Here is a 14,618-nt window from a genome sequence, read left to right as displayed (position 1 = left end):
AAAAGAGCATTTTTTTTTTTCCTTAAACATCAGTATTTTTCCCTTTCAGCCTTCTCCAGCCTCCGACATTTAGATCTGCAAAGAGCAACAGCCCTTTGAAAGATATGAAGCTATCTCTACCCACCTAATCCATTACTACCACTACCACAAAACAAACCCCACTGAGATGAGACTGTTAGTTAGCAACGGCCAAACTAGAAAAGGTGCATGGATGTAAAGGAGTTCTGGGAGGTTTATGACTTGGATGCAGTCGTAGTGTACATATGAAGCAAAGGGCTTCTGCTAAGCAGAATGCAAATGCAGTACCTGGCTGCCCCCAGTTCCTCTTGGCCAATCGACGTACATATACATCAACTGACATATATTTGGGTTGGGTTTTTTTTTCTTTGAACTGGTTATGATGTGTGAGATCTGTAGCTCAGGTGAAGTGAGTGCGTAGGGTTTGGGGATTTTCGTGCTTCTGACTCTGCTTGGGGAGCTGCTTGTTGTCCTGAAGTGCTGCTGCTTCTCTAAGATGTACTGCAAAAAGACACTTGTTAGGAAGCTAATCTGTTATGAAACTACCTCTTCAGCAAAAGCTACCCTAAAGAGGAAACCAAAAGTAACTTCTTCAAGGGTTGTCCTTGTTTTCTAATCCCTCTTTAAGCTTGCATCTTCTGCCTGCATTTCTCATCTTCTAAAACTTGAGGGATACCTCATCTTATTGTACTACATTTCTAATTGGCAACCCCTCCAAAGTGGCCTTGTGTGTGCTTGCTGTACAGCTGAGAGTGAGGCCTCACTTTGCGTAATGGTTTAATTATAATGTCAATGTGGATTCATTAGCATGACAGCTGTCACTGTAAATGGGTGAGAGGGGAGGCTTTTGGACCCCCTGGGGTCAGCGTAATTGATGTAGTGAACAGAATACTGTATTCACTGAACAATGGGATGGGTCTCCATTCTGACCTGGGAAGGGCAATCAGTGTAAGCAGGGAATCGATAGCAGCTGAATTTTCATCCATGATCAGATTGATTCAACCATGTTAACCTCCACGTGCGGATTATGTTCTGCTGGAGCCTGGGTGACTCTAGCACACCCCACAGGAGGACGGGCAAATGCTGATGCTTTCATTGTTAATATAAATCTTGAGCAGACACAAGAGCAGCTGCAGTTTTGCTCCATGACTCTAATCAGAGGAAAAGAGAATCTGCCTGAACATCTGGAGGCAGTTCTTTATGTTTGTTTTGCCATCGCTTTCCCAGCTCTTACTCTTCTTGACATCTATTCCACAGCTAGTCTTCCCTTGCCAAGCCTGCCTTTGGAAAATGAGCTAATAGCACAATATTGCTCATTTTTCTTAAAGGATTTTGCCCCACGGAATAGCAGAGTATTCATGCTACCTTTATGGGAGTCCTGGTAAAGGTTTGTGCTCTTTGCTGTCTACTACAGGTTTGTTCCTCTGCAGGTCCATCACAGATCTTCTGTTGATGTTTCTCCACATAGAGTTTGTCTCATGCTGACAATTCCTTCCTTTAATATTTGCTTGCCTACTTGTTGTTGTCTTTTCAGTGTTGTACATTTGACCAAAAGTATAAGCAAAGAAATGTTGTTGGAGACTGCAAGGGTTAAGAAAAATAAGGTGCTACTATAGAATCTATAGGTGTTTGCTGTAATATTTGTAAGATAACCTAAATACTAAACTCACTCCTCTAACAATGGAAAGCACTGTTTGGGTCAGGTAAAAATAAGTTGAAGCAAAGAAATTGAATAAATTATACTTAAGGTTACAGTGACGTCACTGTTGTGAGGTATCTCTTCTGTCTTCCTTGACAGGGTAAGAAGTGTTCACCACCTTTCCTTCTTTCACTGAGAACAGGGAGAAGCATACAGAGACTTTCTTCTGTCTTTAAAAAAAATAAAAATCCATAATTTCCTATGAAAATAGAATATTCTTGTTTGAAATCATGCTGAATAATAACAGTTAGCAGATGCATGGCAAGACTTTTAAACAGCTGACAGTCTCCTTTGCCCTCCGGCAGCCATGGCTCTTCCCGCAGCAGGGAAGCCGCATGAATTCATGGGGGAAAAGCACACTCCAACGTGCATGATTCATCACCATAGCTGTGCTCTGGCTCTGCTTATAGTCAAACTTGAGTCTTGGTCTCCTAAGGCTGACCCTTCTACAACTAGTCGAAAGCCTAATGATGGAGAGCCCTGCCCCTTGCTGCTCCCTGCCTCCTCCAGTGCTCTGAAGCCTGGGAGATGCAGATGTGCTTAAAGGTAGCTCAGACTATGTGTCTGGAAATATAGAACACAGATGATGGGTGTAGAACTGTCTGGAGGAAGAGAGGAAGCCCAAATACTTGGGGATACAAGTAGACAGCTAACACCAGTACTGGGGAGGGCTGGTTGTAGTAGAAACTCTGAGGCCAGCAAAGCAGAGCGCAACAGGACTTGCTAATGCTTAATGGACATTAAAGGGTGTAATGAGGTGGGGAGGGGACCATGTATGCTAGGGTGTGCTGAGTGACCACAGTGTCACCAACTCCTCTCACACTTAAGGTTACCGCAACTACCAACTAGGCCAAGGCCCTTGCTCTTGGAGGAACATCGCTCAGCTCCCTTGGTGGGGATCACACATTCCATGCAGTGCAGACCTGCAAAACAGAGCAAGGCAGGGAGGAGAGATTTGTTGTTAGGGGATTCTATAGAGCCCTTCCAGCAACCTGCTTCTAAACACACCTGAGAGCAGGAATTGCATGAGGAATCAGTGTACTTAACATTTTTCTTCTGTTAAAAAGAAATTACAAGAAACTCTAACATCCTGAAATAATCTTAATTTTGTCTTTGGCATTTCCAGGCTATCTTTATAACTTAGTCTGAAGAAGCTCAAGTATTGCTGGATGCTAAGACATATAGCGCACAGCTCTTTCTTTGCCCTCTTTGATTGTTGTCACCACGTGCCAAGATCTTTGTGCTCTGCAGGGATGTGAGGAATTCTGATTAGGGGATGTTGACATCTGGAGAGAGAAGGACAGCAGAGTTCTTCCTCCCCATAGCCCATCAAACAAAGGTGAGATTGCTGAATACCACAGTTCCCCTTTCCATCTGTCACGCTATTCCTGTTAAGTCTGTACATTTAAGTACAACTGTTTATAACACAGGAAAGGCTGTACAAAAAAACTCCTTTCCCAAAGTTGGGATTGTTTGTTGCTTGAAAAAAGTCAATGAGAAGGGCCAAAAACCCCCAGAGCCTCTCCTTCCTCAGGAGGCTTAACTTTTAAGGGGATGGGAGGGAAAATAGATTGTCTGAGATACCCAAGTATTGAAATGGGAGTACTGTATCTGAATGACCATTTCAGTCCAGTCTCTCTGGTAGACTGCCCTGTCTCAGTGATGGAGCAAGGGAGTGAGTGTTTCACTTTGTGTCAATGTTGTCTCTAATTGCTTATTATGCTGGCTTTCAGGGTGTATATATAGTGGGGGCAACTGCTTTTATTAGTTGGAAGTGTATTAGTAGAACTAGATTTCAGAAAAAAGTAATTAACAGACAAGAATATAGATAACTTCAGTAGGAAGTGATATTACGTGAGGAGTGCTGAATTCAAATCTGAGAAACAGCAAGTATAATTGCCCTGGGGCAGGGGGGGAGAAAAGGCAAACCCCCCCCCCCTCAAACAAACAAAACCCCACCCTCTCTTCTCCCCACTCAAAACCAGTCCCAAACAAAAAAATAGCAAACACTTTTTCCAAACACTGGGAAGAAGTGACACTGCAGTTAATTTGCTACAGAGTAAGGGGAACCACTGCAATAAATTAAGATCCTCAAGCTTGCACAGGGCCTGGGGGTGTGCAGAATTAATCCAGTGGTTGGGGAATCATTGGTCTGTCAAAAAGTGACTTCCATGATGAAGCCAGACTTGTATAAATCATCAAAAGCGTATTCTCTGTGCCTTTTGCATTGAAGGAAGCATCCTACTTGGATTTGTACTGTACATTGGAAATTTGTGTTTAAGATATAGTGAATATCAACCTGCACCTAGTTAAAATGTAAAAGAAAATTATTAATATTGATAAAGGATAGAGAAAGGAGAAAGTGGGGAGAGGGCACTTGTGTATGCGCACGCACATGGTGTCGCCTCTGTTGGTTGTATAAGTGCTTTTAAAATAATGAAATTACTTCCCTCAGAAGAAGAGAGATGCTTGTATGATAGGGGTTTTGGGGAGGAGGGAGGGGGGGTAGGAAGGTTTGCTTTTGTGATTTAAAAATATCTATGGCTGTATTTATACCAGCCAGGGAAGTTGTGTTGCCAAGTCTTTTAAGGTTTACAGAGGAAATGCAACACAAAGCAAGAAAAATATCTGTGGAAGCACTTTAGAATGAGCTCTAGATGAAAAAAAAAAAAAAAAGCTGCATACTGTGTGGTCTTCAGAGGACTGCTTTGAGGGAAGGAAAAAGAAAGGCTGTATAAAATAAAAATGTACATATGCCTCCTGGTAAACTGGCCTGAAGGTTGTGACCAAAAGCAAGAGACTTTTGAACTTTTCATTTTATTTGTTTCTGGAAAGAAGGAAGAGGCTGTGCTGCAATAACTCTCTCTTCCTATGTTTCTATTCTGAATAGTGTCAGGATTGAAGAGAGCATATAGCAGGAGGAGATGTTTCATTTGGGGAAGAAAGAGGAGGAAGGGACAACCCTCCTGTGAATAATTTCCAATTCAGGGTTTGCTGAGTAAGGTGCTAAGAAGCCTGGGGACAGGTGTAGTGGTTTTGGTGATGAATGGCTTGGCTAGAGCCTTCGCATAAGTCGAGGTGATAGAAGCAGCCCAGACTTGGGCTAGGGAGGTTTGCAGGCTAATTATACACCTGGTAGCACGAGCACTGAGGAGAGAAAGCAGTGGCACACTTAGTGATAGTGTAGTTGCCTCCAGCTTCCAAGTATCGGTCTGGGAAATAGGGGGGCTACAGGGCCAGGTAGAGACCTGTGTGCTCTGTGTGACTGGGACTGTGCACCATAATGGGGCAAAGTCCTTCCAGCAGTTCTTTGGCCTTTTCCCATCTCCACTAAACCCTTTTGTGATTCATAACCACTTTCTCCTCCTGGTTTTGGTATCAATCCAGGGAATAGTCTGGCTATGGATGAGTGGTATTGTATTTCTCTGGGTACCCCTGACAGTAGATGCATGGTTTTGAGAACAGCGACCATCTCAACCAGTCAAGAATAACCAGGCAAGTGAAACTTCTGTGCTAGAAGATCCTAACTAAACATTTTTTTCTCCATAATGGAATAAGATACCATCTCTAATAACTAGATGTAAGCATAAAGTATTCTTGTAGCCTCCTGAGAAACTGCGGTGGAACAACTATTTCTTTAATGACATGTGCTTGTATATGAATTTGCACTGCAGAAAAATACCATCAAGTGAGTTTTTCTTTAGCTTACAACCATTCATGGACCAGCACCTCTCCTCTCGTCCTCCATGCAGCTAGCCATCAGCAACAGAGCCTGCCACAGCTGACAGCTAAAGGAGCTGCTGTGTAGCTGCTCGCGTTTGGCACTTGCTATTCAGGGTTCTGCTGTGCTGCTGATCTGTCAGAGAGGTTAATGTGAGCATCAAAACATGCCTAGCAAAACCAGTCCTGTGGGCTGACCACCTCCATCCTATTGCTTCAGTGTTTGAATACTAAGTTGAATTTACAGCTGGCAGATTTACTTTGCAATCCATTTTCTTCTGACAAAAGCTGTGGATTTAATGTAGTACGTGTCCTTTTTTTCTACATAAAGTGTCTAGGAAAGTGCATTTCCAGTTGTAAGATGGCCAGTGTAATTGCACATGAGCCATAGGCAGACTAGGAAGAAATTCTAATAAAGAAATGGGTATTATTCATGCAACTACTGAACAGTATGAAAAATAAACTGACCTTCCTTTCTATTCAGGCTTCTTATGACACTGTGACCCTTACGTAAGGGACTCTTGCAACAGTAAAATCTGTATTACATCAATATGTTGCAGTGTCCCTGCCCAAGGATCTGAAGGTGACATATGTAACCATATCTAACCTTACTCAGAGCTGGTGTGGACTCTCTGTTAAAAATAAAGCTAAGACCTTCTCATAAAGTTCTTCATTCTTCCTTAAGAGTCCTGTTTTCATTTCCCCCTTTCTCCTGCGACTGCTAGGCAATCTCCCTGAAATCCTGGGGACTGTCAAGAGAAATGATGACATGTCTTCTCTTGCAAGTAGACCAGAAGTCTGCAGTGGCAGAGTCAGAGCTGATTGCCTATCTTATCTCAGTTGCTAGTCTCTAATTCAGGCTTTTGCAAACAACTACCAGTCCTGTTTTCTTCTGGAGCTACAGGTTAGTGTTTAATGTATTACTTTTCTGGGACTTTGCCTATCAAGTCAGAGAAAAAGCCTTTTGCCTTTTTTTATCCCAGCTGAGAATGGACTCAAATAAAAATTCATGGTCTGGAGAGCCTGGAAGGTGTGAGAGGGTAAAGGACAGGGGACATCATCTGTCACTCAGGACCTCTTTTTCTTGTAACCACCCCTGAAGTATGACAGGCCATGATTTATCAAATAGTAGATAAACTTCAAATCAAACAATATTATGTTAAATTAACTTGGGAGGTTCACTTTGTCCTTGACCAGTGAGCTGGTGGTGTTTATTTTAAAATGTGTTTATTTTTTTTGACTTATCAAAGTTGAAGTGAGATCCATGCAAAAAAAGAACCATACTACTAAAGAAGTCTTCCTTTGGCATTAACCAATTTTCCTCCATCACTGTGTTATGAAAGAGGTTTGAGCAGTCCGATATCAAGACCTACCCATCCTCTATTACCCCTAGGCCATCCTCCCCCCCCGCCCAAGGATGACAGGCAAGTGATGTCTGTCTGCATGACAGAGTACCACCTTACAGACATTCAGATAGTTTAGTTCAGTATTACATCTTTTTGATGCCACAGGATGAGCAAATTGCTCTAAAACTTGTAAGAGAGCTAAGTGTAGCTTGCGTCATCTCATTTTCAGAAATTCACGGTTATAGGTTTAGACTTGTTGGTGTGGTCACAGTCCAGCTGCTTAGAAAAAAATGGTGTCACCAGCTGCCTTTTTTGATAGCATCTACCTGAATTGGAGAAGCTGGTATGAAACAACAGGCTGCGTGGTTGCCTACAAAACCATTGTATGAACACGTGGGCTGCAAGGCTAAATTTGGCCCAGTGCATCTTGATATCTAGTTCTGTGCTGGTTTTGGCTGAGATATAGTTAATTTTCTTCATAGTAGCTAGTAGCTAGTATGGGGCTGTGTTTTGGATTTGTGCTGAAAACAGTGTTGGTAGAGATGTTTTTGTTATTGCAGAGCCAAGGCCTTTTCTGCTTCTCATCCCACCCCACCAGCGAGGAGGCTGGGGGTGCACAAGGAGTTGGGAGGGGACACAGCCAGGACAGCTGACCCCAACTGACCCAAGGGATGTTCCATACTATATGACATCATGCTCAGCATATAAAGCTGAGGAAAGAAGGAGGAAGGGGGGGACGTTCAGAGTGATGGCATTTGTCTTCCCAAGTAACCATTACATGTGATGGAGCCCTGCTTTCCTGGGGATGGCTGAACACCTGCCTGCCAATGGGAAGTGGGGAATGAATTCCTTGCTTTGCTTTATTATTACACTGTATTTGTCTCAACCCATGAGTTTTCTCACCTTTCCTCTTCCAATTCTCTCCCCTGTCCCACCAGGGGGGAGTGAGCAGCTGTGTGGTGCTTAGTTGCCAGCTGGGGTTAAACCATGACAACTTCTTACTCAAAAGGAACAGTCCCCCTTAGAAAAAGGCAGGGGGAAAATTGCTGGTAATTTTGCTTACCAGGAGGTGATCAGAGATATTTCCTACTGCCAGTCCTAGATTATTTCCTTATGTGGTAGTTCAAAGATGCCATGAAAACAGTAAACCTGCATGAACAGTCTGGATAGCATGATGAGCAAACTTTCCTGTGCATGTCGGTAGGAAGAATGCTTTAACATCTCCGAATGATGAATCTCGGACACATGCAGCCATGCTGCTATAGTTAGCACAGTGTTGCAGCAGCTTACTTTGTCCTGCCTTGCTCATGTACCAGTCCAGCTCCCATGCATGCTGAAATCAAGTCATTCAGTGGGATTTTTTTCTGGAAGAGACATAATTATAAAATCTGCTCTCTCCAGCTTGTTAGACTCGGGCATGATCATGAAGTCTAGAATAGAATAGTATACTTTCAGTTGGGAGGGACCTACAGTGATCATCTAGTCCAACTTCCTGACCACTTCAGGGCTGACCAAAAGTTAAAGCATGTGTCATGATGTCTAACATCAAGATAACTTTTTTTGGTACTAGTTACTGCAGAACATTGCAATCAATACACTCCCTAAAAGAAGCTCCAGCAGAATGAAAAACATCACATTGCAAAGTTTGAACAGCAAATTTCTCCAGTGTGGGTATACTCTTAGATAAGGATTAGGATATCAGTGTAGGGCAGGAGCACTTTTGAAGTCAGTCTCCCACACTTCCCCATTTAGCATGTTTTGGTTTGTGTTGTGGGGCAGTCCTGGAGGTTACAAACTGTATTTCTTCTGGAAGGACTGAAAGCAGATGTGTGCTGATGTGCTCCAGCTAATGGGTGCTAAGTTTAGGGGACCGGGCAAGAGCCAGGCTGAAGTAACCCCTAAGCTGCATGCAGTGTGGAAGTTGGGTTCTCACCACCACTTGCTTTGCTCTACAGGTCCCTTCCTACTTCAGTGTTACTGCTTGCCAGTGCAGACCTGGCCTTACTTTTCCCTAAGAGTTTAGTTTGCAGTGTGTGTTCTTTTCACTTGCTTCCATTTTATTGCTTCAGTAATTTCACAGATCATTGAAACTTGACTATCTCAACCCATGGGTTGTTTTTGGTCGGTTGGTTTAGGCTTTCAGTGGCTTCTGGGGTTTGGCTGTTTTTTCTTTACCATACTTTTACCAGAAACTGGACATCATCTACAGCTTGTTTTGGAAGCTTATCAATCTGTTGCTTCTACCATGTTCTAAACACTTTAATAGCTGCCTCTATATTGTTGTATATGTTAATCAGTCAAATCTGCTCTCCATATCTAGCACAACATTTTTGTCTGCAGGCGTATCACGTGCCCAATTGTGCAGGAAACTTGCTCAAGGCAAAATTTCTGGTCAGGAAAAGCCACAAAGCAACTTAATGGTATGTTTATCTGCTGATTTTTTTTTTTTAGTTCATATAGAAAAAGCAAAGCCTGGTGGCTCTTACACACAGCCTGGTTTTGTAACACTAATACTATCAGTTTTGTGGCTTCTGAGGAAAGCTCTACTGTGATCTCAATTAAATACATTTTCTACTTAATGCCAGACTTAAAACTCATAATGATGTGCAACGTAAGATTTATTGCTATGTTTACATCATTATTTGATTTATTGTGATTTTACCATGTTGCTCACTAATTCAGTATTTGTGCATGCATAATGGGTGGGATTTTCAGTAGGGACCGCTATTAGCCTAACCCTTTTTCTGTAGAAGCTGATGTAGGCTTAAATCTGCTCTTAAGGAAGTGGATGAGTCTTGCTACTGATGATGAGGAAAGAATCTTACCAACAGTCATCACTTCATGAAAATCTTTCTCATTATAAATATAGATTCATCCTGGTTTGAGCCCCAAATAAAACGTGGCCAGCCGTCTATTCCTATATTGACCTACTTTGTAGCTACTACACGTGTGTGCTGCTGTGGTACAAATAATCAACACTTCACATGCGTGTGGTTCTAGCTGTTTTATTTCAAGCAAACAAGCTAAAGCCTACAATGTTTGGCTTGAATGGTCTTTTGCCAGTGCTGGTGTATGTGCAATATTTTACAAGCATGCTACTAATCAGCTTGCCCTCTGATTTATGTTTCATTATCGAGAGAGCTGAAACTGTTTAGATAATTCATGAGTGAGATACTGATGCTTTCTGTTAGTGAAATAAAAAAAAGTAAGATCTATCAGCATGTAATATGACCGTAAAATTAAGCACAGCCACAGCATCCCAAACCAGAGTGACTGAATCATTGCAAAAAATGCACTCAAAACCAGCCTTTCACTTCCAATTCCTGCGGTACATCGGGGAAACTTTCAGCCCCGCTCTGGTAACAATAACGTCTGCTCCTGACAAACTGTTGGGGAGAAGTAGAGGAAGCCTTTGTGTTTTTGCAGTGTTGAGACAAAAGAAACATGACTTCTTGTAAGCTCTTGATCCCTGAGCTGTCCCGGGATGCGTTTTGCCTGGGCTCTCTTGCCATCGTAGTGTACCTTCCTTACTGCATGACTGCTGAGCAAAGCACTTTCCACTAGCACTAAATTCTGTGTTTTGTAACAGCACCTGCTAAGCTCAGAGAGATGCCTACTTATGCTTGAAGCCCAAGCAGCTAATTTTTTGTCCTCCACGAGAAGCTGAAGCTGACTGATGCCTCAGACGAGCCATCCCCAGACCAGGAGTACCAGCACTTGCGACTGCTCTGCCTGGCCGCTGATGACAGGCGCCTGTCACTCAGAGGGTAGATAACATGCTGGGGATGACAGCTCGCTGTGCCCCGTCCATGCCAGCAGCACCCTGGGGGCCAGGTGTATGCTGTCTCTCGTCCCTGTCTCCTCTGGCATGGCCACGGGGGGAGGATGCCAAACTCGACTGTGAGATCGGATGACTAGGGCATTCCTAGGTGAAGGGGAAAACATCGCTGACTTGTTTGGGTAGTCCTACTCAGACCCAGACTATTGCTCTTACTGGTAGGATCCCTCAAGTGACCTGGTTATCTTTATACTGACCTTATTAGTTGGACGACACATTGTTCTTGCCTAAGGACCTAAGCTAGTTCATGTTTTGGTTGGTTGGAATACAGGTCTTGATCCAGCCCCTAACAGTGATAGGAGTATTCATGTTTTCAGGTTAAGACCTGGAGATATCAGAGATTTTAGTACCAGTGTGACACAGGCTATCCTGATTGCACTTTCCTTCAAAAAAAAAACCAAACCCAACCCCTTTAATTTTCTCTGTCTTGTTCTATTTACCAAAATATCTAAATGCTTCCTCATGCTCTCAACCATCATCTTACAGATACTAATACAGTAGTTATTCAAAGAATTTAACTGGTTCATTCGTTAGACCTCAAGACTTTTTCTGGAGTATGGAAGAGCCAAGGTTTATATCTTGGATGCTGTACTTAGGTGATTGGAAAATGGATCAGCCAGAGTCTTCTGTTATATTAAACATTTGAGACCTCGTTATATGAGCTTGGCTTGGAGATTATGGTACAAAGACCATACATGAAGACCCCCTTTTTTTTTTTTTTCAGCATTGTGTCAAGGTGTCTTTGCATCATTACAGATAATGTATTTAATGCCCAGTGACAATCTTCACAACTGCTCTTCACAGTAAAATCCCTGCAAATTAAGTAATCAATAACTCCAAATGTATGCTGATCTGAAGACAGACGATCCTTGAAATCACTGGGTGTGAGATAAATATCACAGCATGTGATATAGTCAAGTGCTGAAGAAAACCCACCAGCTACCATGTGCTTAAATAATTCAGAGGATGATATGCAAATTCAAGCTAAACGAGTGAGGACATTCTCCTACATTGTCAGTAGGAGAATGGTAACTTGGAAATTTGTAGGAAAGTGCAGGGTTGTTCCTGCTCACTCTTTTATTGTATGTTTCTGATGGAAAGAGGCAGGAATATTATTTTGGCTCAGAAGCAATGAATTCCACTGTAAAACTAAAATATGACAACTTGTTATAGAAAACTCACCCAGTGTGTCCACTCTCCCATGTTTTCTTGGCTTTCCTGAGGGTCGGACAAACTCTACTAGCAGATGCTAGCAAATCAGCAGAAATCCCCGTGCCAGTTAATCCAAACTTCAGGAAATGTTGGTTATAAGCACTCTGTTGACGCAAACATGCAGGTCAGCGCACAGCCAAGCAGCACGTTTACCTGCACTGGTACTGAGATGGGAGCTAAGATGTTAATGTTGAGGATGACGTCAAAGGGGTTCTGCCCCCCTTAAAGACTGTGCTCTCGAGATGATGGTGCTGTGCTGGGATGGAGGTGTGAAGAAAACCCAACCTGTCTGATGTGGTTTGAGGTGAAGGTCCAGATAAGTGCTTGGTCTTGAGTGTGGAGGAGCACCTGGGATGTAGCGCTTTGCTTTCCAGCTTGTCTGTATGAGACAAAAACTTTGTTTTGAAGGGTTTTGAATGTGGGTGCAAGGGTAAACAGTTCAAGACCTGCTTCTTCTCATGGGGGAGACGGTTACTGTGCTCTGGGTGTTGTGGTATAGTTTCCCCACTCGGTATAAGAAAAGTTCAGGCTGCTGTAGCAACACAGGTAGTACTCAGTTCCAGTTACTGCACGTGTAACTAGCTGAGGTCTGCAGCTTTCCTTGGCGCATTATGATCCTTCTGACCTTACTAGCCTCTGCAGTCCCTTTGGTGAGTACGTCTGTGGTTTTCTTCCCTTTTCTTCCAGCTAAAAACAACTTGAAAATATTTTGGCACTTCCTCCTCCGCGGTGAGAATTTGGCCGGGGTCTCTCTGGGAATAACTATCAGCCACTTGCAAAAGAGCCCAACCTCTCCGAGCATGCCTGTGAGCCAAAGCTTTGATCAGGGAAAGTTTAGTTCTCTGTAGCTCTGCTGTGATTCCTTTTCCCTCTAGTTGCCTGTGCTGGGCTAGGTGGTGTGATTTAGGACTCGTGTCTGGGAAGGTCAGGGTGAAGGCATCTACCCTGAGGGATGCGGGCAGGGAGCAGCCTGGGTATGCTTTCTGTTCACACGCTGAAAGGACATGCTGGAGAAATACAGCCAGGAGCTTGGAAGAGGAGGGGTACCTTCACCTCTGTGCTCCCAGCTATCAAGAAGGACGACTGCTGCCCTGCCAGGGCTGTGTGGGTCACCTGCCCCTTCTTCCCCAGACTTTGGCTCCCCCCTCCCCAAAACTCATCTTCAAAGTCCTTTGTCCAGTTGTGATGAGAAAGCCGTAAATCTGTACCCTTGTTTAGTGTGGCATGTACTCTGCCTCTAATCCAATTTCCCTTCTGTTTGTTCTCTGTACAGCCTCATTCGGCCTGACAGCTATTTAATAAACCTATTTGCTTTTCTTTGACATGAGGCAGAAGTGGTGGGTGTTGAAGAGCCATAAGGCCCTAGTGGACAATGAAACCCTTTCCCACTCAACACTCTTCCAGCTCAGCACAGATAAATTGTGTAGAACTGGGAAATTAACCCATCCTATCTTTAAAAAAAAAAAAAAAAAAAAAAAAGAAAAAGAAGGCAGCATTCACAGGCTGGTCTGCAATCAATTCAAGTTTCTTCCTCCTCCTAAATGAGGAATCCTCTCTCTGTCTGTTTGTGCAGATCAACAAGTTTATAAGATGATTGAAGATGATTGGCAATGCACCTTTTGGCTCTGTCACCTACAAGAAAGCAAGCAATTCATGAATACTTGCATTTAAAAAAAAAAGCGCCAACTAAGGTGTAATGGAACAAAATTACTCTGAGAAGTTCAGAGAAACGAACTTGTTAATTTATCCACTAGGAAGATATATTACAAAATGTCCAGCTTAAAAACCTCTCCATTTGGTTTTCATGTATAATTTCCACGCTCACCTTTCTCTGCATGCTCCTCCCTCACAGTAACTGGTAGCATGTGGAGCACTGCAGCAGATATGTTTCATGCAGACTCAATTTGTATGCACGTCCTCCCCTTAGGGAAGGGAGGAGAAAAGGTAGTTAGACCTTTTATGGCACAACTGGAAGACACACAGACTGCAGTGGTGAAGATGATAAATTAATATTTAGTTATGTAGATACATGTAGGAATCAGAAGGATTTATTTTTTGATTAACTTTAAAAAAAAAACACAACCCAACATTGTAGAAGTTTTAGCTTACTAGCACTCTGCATATTAACTGATGCATATCAGGGTTTTGGTAGACTTTTATCTCTTTTAATGATCTGACATAAATGTATACATGAAGCTCAAATGCCAACCACCTAAATTCCAGGGTGATGGAAAAAAAAACAAATGTGGATTTTGAGACTGCTTTTCTTTTGGATCTTGAATATTATATAGACTTAGTGATGACCAAATGACAGATTAAGCAAGTAGAGTATTCCCTGCCAATTATTCCAGCTATGTAAAACTGGGTAGCTTTTCTTAAGTGAACTTCTGTATTGCTGTTGCCTGTAGACTTTCATTTTGAAGCAGGACCTTACTGAATTAGATGAGGTATAGAGATACAGTAAAAGGAGGTCTTTCCTAAAGAAGCAATACAGAACATCTATAAGGAGCCATTCCTCTGACAACCCAATCTGAAACAAATATATGATGTAGTCACACGGTCATTAGGAATCTGAGTGATGTATGGACTTAGTTACCATTCTCCTTTTTTTTTTTCTTTTTATATATTGCATCATTTCTGATAGGCAATGAGGAAATTAAATATCCCTTCTCGATGTCTCTTTAAACTGACACAACAGGTATTTTGATTCTTTTGACCTTTCCTTCAAAGTCATGTTTTCTATCCTCTGCTTGCTCCCTCTATGCCTTCTTCTGTACTCCCCAGT

The 14,618-nt window shown here is 42.7% G+C and overlaps 1 protein-coding gene across 1 annotated transcript in view; it reads right to left on the bottom strand.

The window, feature by feature from the left end:
- The window catches only part of SEPTIN7 (septin 7), a 283,522-nt gene extending 271,960 nt beyond the window's left edge, over positions 1–11,562 (bottom strand). Inside the window, exon 1 of the mRNA XM_075745448.1 lies at positions 11,559–11,562. The gene's annotated coding sequence lies outside the window, so the exon portion shown is untranslated. The remainder of the gene's footprint in view (positions 1–11,558) is intronic.
- Between the last annotated feature and the right edge of the window lie 3,056 nt (positions 11,563–14,618).

The sequence above is a fragment of the Balearica regulorum genome, chromosome 2 (genome assembly GCF_011004875.1).
Source record: "Balearica regulorum gibbericeps isolate bBalReg1 chromosome 2, bBalReg1.pri, whole genome shotgun sequence".
Taxonomy (NCBI): Eukaryota; Metazoa; Chordata; class Aves; order Gruiformes; family Gruidae; genus Balearica; species Balearica regulorum.
Note: the sequence above shows the minus strand (reverse complement) of the source record. Positions and strands in the feature narration are given on the sequence as shown.